Raw genomic sequence first — 6,256 nt, 5'->3', positions numbered from 1 at the left:
TTGTATCGAAATTGGAAGGTATATGCTCTCCCCTTAACTGGGTGATCAAAAATCCAGACCACTCTTACCGCTTTCAGTTATTTCAAAGCATTTACATCCTTTAGCAGGCCTACTTTCCTGAGGAGTTGCAATCAACTCTTAAAGTCGTTTATGGTCGGTGTGAAGGGAATGACCTAAGTGGGGAATGGCTTTGACACCAAGATTTTCAACCCACTATAATCAAATGTGGAAAGTGACAAAAGTCCTTTTCAATGGTTGCGCGCAGTGATTAGCCTTCCCCTAGTATCCTCGAGATATGTAAAGCCTTTGTTCTAAAGGTTAGGAAGCCTCCTGAGGGAGTTTATCACTGACGGCCAAACGGGAAGCCTGATTACGAACCATAGAATTAGAAACTTTGAACCGAATCAGTAACCAAACATTTGTAACATCATAGTGCAAGGGTGGGGAAGAATCCGCCCCCAAGATTACTCACCATATATCTCCCAAGATAACTACTCAATTGTGAAGCAATTCACTTTGGGTTAACTTTTGGCAAAAGGCAAAAAAACGGGTGCCCTCTAGGGGGTGACATGGCTGTTTGAGCTGACGGAGTATCGAGACTAGTGGGCTATGATGTTATTTATGACCCTTGAATAAAGAGTCTTTCTGAAGTGTCTTATTTGTATCCAAACCTGTTAAAACATTGGGGATTTGAACACATCCTCGCCAGAACATACACTTTTTGTTAGATTAGGCAAAATGATTATACTTTGTGTGCTATGCTTACATTTGTTATTTCAGAAAATCATCCATCACACTTGAAAATTTCTCAACAAAATTCAAAATCCTCACAAAAATCACCAAAAAGGAAAAATCAGGGCAGTCTAGCGCATAAGAGCAACATCTTAGCGCGTGGAACACTTTTATTAGCACATCCAAAGCACAAATTAGTGCGTGCAGTTAAAACAGTAGCGTTTCACCATCAGGCAAAATCCTTTAGCGCATCCAAAGCACAAATTAGCATGTGCAGTTAAAACAGTAGCGTTTCACCATCAGGCAAAATCCTTTAGCGCATCCGAAACACAGTCTAGCGCGTCGCAGAAACATATTAGCGCATAGATACCCATAATTAGCGCATAAAACAAAACAGTTAGCGCGTAACAAGCCCAGTGTAGCACGTAGATTTACAAACAAAATTCCACAACATTTTCAACAGGCCTAATTTTAGCGTGTGGCAGAAACATCTTAGCACGTGGAATAGATATATTAGTGCATTCACCAAAACAGTTAGCGCGTAGCAAGCCCAGTATAGCGCGTCACTTTTTCAAACAAACTTAACAGCGATTTTCAACAGCCTGAACTTTAGCGCGTAAACGAAACAGCCTAGCGCTTTGAAACTAAAATTTAGCACATAAGGCTAGACAGTTAGCGCTTGTAAAACCTAGGATAGCGCATCAGTTTTTCAACTGTTAGACCGTCATTTTTCAAAAAATCCAAAGTTTAGCGCATGTCTAGGGGCAGATTAGCGTGTGTGCTTAGTATTTTAGCGCAACAGAGAAATTCAGTAGCGCATGTAACCTCTGTTCTAGCGCGTGATCCAAAACTGAAAAACAGAGAGTTAAAACTAGAAAATTTTTAAAAATTTCAAAAACATTTTAGAAGACTTTTTCATCAAAAATCATCTTTTATCAAACCACAGTGACAAAAACAAACCGTTAAAAACTTTTCTCAAGCTAAATTTGTGTCAAACAAAGTTGTCAGAATCTGAAATGAATCACACAATAGAGGACATCTCTCCTATCATAATCCGAAAAACTTTCATCATCAATATCAATCAAATCCTTTAACATCTTATGGATTTTTATCTCACAAACACTTGTCTAAAAATTTTCAAATTGTCAAATCTAGTTTCCAGATCGGGAAACTTTTTATCCATATCATTTGGCACACTTTGTCATGAAGGGGCATCTAAACCTTCATTCTGATAAAGTAAGATTTGAAATTTTCAAAACAAGAATCAACTGAATCCAAACAAATCAAAGGAAATCATTGATCACTCATGCATGACTAATCCCCTTATTCTGAGAAGAAAGAACCTCTATCTTAACATCACGTTGAAGAAACAACAACCTAGCTTTTCCAAATTCATCAAGAGAAATAAATTTTTATACATCAATCGTCAACTCTTCAAATCCCATCGGGTATTTCTTCATCACGTCAAACGTTATATCCAAAACAAATCCAGCGAATTTGACAAAGAACCCCTGAAAAAAAGAGCATACTGTCAAAAGTCTGCTTTTAATCAAAAGATAAACCGCGGAGGAAAAATCAATCCAGCATTCTTGCCCGACGAGTGCATCACATATAACACATCTTGACCAGAACCACCAACGCCCGAGCGACACATCGAAGAGGACTTTGTTCCTTTCATCACTGAAAGTTTTTATTAAAATGTCTGTCACTCGCTCTCAAAGAAACAAACAAAGTGAGACACCCGCAGAGTCAAGTATGAATCGCAGATTATCAAATCCTTTTGAAGTTCCATCCTCAGAAGAGCCTAAAATTACTGACGCAATTCTTCAGGAATGTCAAGAAAATCCTTCATTTCAAAAACTCATCGAAAAACTCATGGAAAATGACAAAGAAAAATATCTACTCATGCTTATGAGTAAAGGCGTTAAACTTCCTGAAGATTTCGATGCAAATGTCTTTCAAACCGGGTCTCAACAATATACATATCAAGAGCAACAAAGAGAAGAAGAAACTCACATACCTGAGCAACATATTCCAGAGCAACGTATACCTGAAATGCGAATACCTGAACTAGAAACTCCAGAACAACACATACCATTTACTACACCTTTTCAGTTAAGAACAACTACAGGGGAAGAACTCTTCCCTCGACATGATAATGCGCCCTTGGTTGCTCTTACTCAACAAATGCAAATGTTGCAAAGACAAATACAAGATATGCAACAAGGGACAATAGTGCGGTACTCTATAAATGAAATTTGTCCTTACCCATTTGACAGAAGATTAAACATGGTACCTTTTCCTCCAAACTCAGATGTTCCCAAATTTGATAAATATGATGGGAAAAGTGATCATCGGGATCATGTTCGAGAATTTTGCACCATGAGTTTTGAATTTTCTCATGATGACACTTATCTGATGAGGTTGTTCCCAAGAAGCCTGGGAGGACAAACAATGGAATGGTTATCCAAGATTACACCGCCTGTCAGATCATTTGACGAATTGGTTAACAAATTCATCACCCACTATTCTTACAACATCCAACATGCCATAACCATGCTAGATGTTTGCAACACCAAACAAAAGAACAATGAAACATTCATGTTATTCCTTCAACGTTGGCGACGCATGGTATCAAGATATCCTTGAGATATTCCTGAAAAAGAAAAAATGGAAATCTTCATTGATAACTTAAATGGCGAAATGAGTTACAGACTCAAACTTCAATGCATACCATCTTTTGCCAAATTGATTGAAAATGGCATTCAAGTAGAGGAAGCTTGTGTCAAAAAGGGAACACTCAAGTTCTACAAGGAAGGAACGAACTCATCAACCTACAATAACCAAAACAATACCAATCTGGATAAATCTTGATTTTGGACGCGAAACAAAAACGAAGGCAACAATGAACCATATGATCCCAAATCTAAACAACCAGTGCTTGCCTTATCAGGAAATACTCAAAATGCGAAAAATCCTAAAAATGCTACTCCCAGTGCTAACACATATGCACCAAACAATGCTCAAGGACAACTCAACACCAACAACGCCAACAATAATCAAAGCAAAAACCTGAATCCAGGACCTAACAACAATTCATGCAACAACACTAACAATTTCCAAAAGCGTATCTTCACACCACTGGGCCAATCATTAGAATCTGCATTCAGAGAACTGTTGGCCAACAAGATTCTTTCTTTGCCTCCAATCAACAATTATGAACCCCCAATCAAACCACCTTGGTGGAATGATTCACATTATTGTGATTTCCATTGCAACAAGGGTCATAGAACAAATGAGTGCATGAGATTGAAACACATAATCCAGGACATGATTGATCAAGGTGACTTAACGGTGGATGGTCTCAAAACAAATAATGATCACGAAGCCTTCAAAAATCCTCTCCCAAATTATAACAAAGATGGAGCATCAACTTCAAATGATACACGCGAAGCTCGTATTAATCACATCTACAACAACACAATCAACCACATATCAATTGAAGACCATCAAGTCAATGTCATAACCATTCGAGATAGGCATGATCATGAATCTGTCAATGTGACAACCCGGACTCAGAAATATGTCTTGAAGGGACATACTGCACCTCCAACTGCCACACCAAAGATCCAATACGACTTGGTTAACCAACTACGCAAGACTCCAGCTCAAATATCCATCCTGGAATTGTTGAAATTATCTCCAAAACACAAAGACATATTGGAGCAAGCGCTATTGGAGACAAATGTACCTCAAAATCTAGATACAGACAGATTTCAAGCCATGGTTGCCCATATGACAGAATCTCGTAACCTCACCTTCTCAGAGCATGATAATACTTCATTGAGTCACCCGCATAATACTCCTCTACATATTGAAGTCATTGTTTGCAAACACCGCGTAAAAAGAGTCTTAATAGATGGAGGAGCCGGACTTAATATATGTACTTTAAAGCTTATCCGTGCACTAGGCTTCTCAGAAGAATCTATTGATCCTTGTAAAAAGATTACCATTAAAGCATATGATGATGAGGAAAGGTCCTCTAAAGGAACAGTAATATTACCTATTCAAGTAGGACCAGTGCAAAAGGATACTATATGTCAGGTCTTAGATATTGATCTCACCTACAATATCTTATTAGGATGACCCTGGATACATGAAATGCAAGCAGTACCTTCTACATATCACCAGTGTGTCAAGTTTCCTTATGATGGATAGGAAATCTCCATATCAGCTAATCACAATCCATTTCAACATTGCAACGCAATGGGGGCAGCCCAAGACAGTTTGGTTCCTTATAATAGAGAAAAGCAGCGGCCTTCGACATCCGATCCACCAACAACAAAATCCCACTCCTTATGGGGAGACTTCAAACAGAAAATGCAAATCAAAGACCAAGGCATGGGAGAATATTCTATGGAGCCTTTATGTTTGACCAGATTGCCAACATCACCTAGATCGCATGGCTTACCTACTATATCAACACATCTGGCAACTCAGCCCATCACTAAATTTGATGGTACCTTCATCCAATTGGGTACTCTAGCACATGAATCAGAAGATAAAGACGTTCTTAGCTGGCTATACAAAGATAAAGAAGAAGACAATAGAGCAGCCGCTCTAGACATTGTTCTACCAACGCACCTGTATGGAAAAGGCTACTTAATCATGAAACAAATGGGATATGGCGGTAAAGGATCTATTGGGAAACGCAAGGAAGGAGTCACTGAACCCATAGATCTTCCTTCACAACCTAGTAGAAATAAAGCAGTATTAGGTTCTAAATTCACCTTCCTATTGAAACGACCGCCACACACAAATGCAAAACCTCAATGGAAGGAAAAGAAGAAGTACAAGGAAGAATCCTGGTAGGAAGCATTCTTTGAATCAGCAGAAACAATCCGCAAGGCACGAGAACATCAGGATCAGAAGTTGCATCAGGGAAAGCTTTTAAATCATAAGAAGGCCATATCTGCAGCAGTGGCTCATATTCACACACCCATGGCTCAAAAACAAATCATGCCATCACAAGAAACCGTCATTCCTCCCTAAGGAAGCACAATCTATGAACAAATCCAGACCGTGGAAGATGGATCGGATACAAAATCAACACAAAATATCAAAATAGTATCCATCATTAAAGATTTGTTTTCACCATACAACATACCTGTTTGCAGCACAGATAGAATTTGGAATGATGCCTATGAGACAGATTCAAATGAATATGAATGGGGTACCTGCTCCGATACCACTACAAATATCCCAGATGATATTGAGTTCATATCCATTTCTCAAGAAGAACATAACGCAGAAGATAGACCTCTTGAATTTGGACCACAACATATCTATGACATTCAGGAAAGCGAACAGAAATATTACGAATAAGTCTATGTAGAAGATGATACCATCGAAGACCTCGATGAAACCCTAGACTTCTTTAAAACCAAGACCCATCACGATGACAACTCTATCCTAACACTTACAGTAGCCGAACTTGACCCGCCCAACGATTCCTTACCGCTTG

Source organism: Cryptomeria japonica, unplaced genomic scaffold, assembly GCF_030272615.1.
Source record: "Cryptomeria japonica unplaced genomic scaffold, Sugi_1.0 HiC_scaffold_19, whole genome shotgun sequence".
NCBI lineage: Eukaryota > Viridiplantae > Streptophyta > Pinopsida > Cupressales > Cupressaceae > Cryptomeria > Cryptomeria japonica.
The sequence above is the reverse complement of the archived record's forward strand: the minus strand, read 5'-3'. Positions refer to the sequence as shown.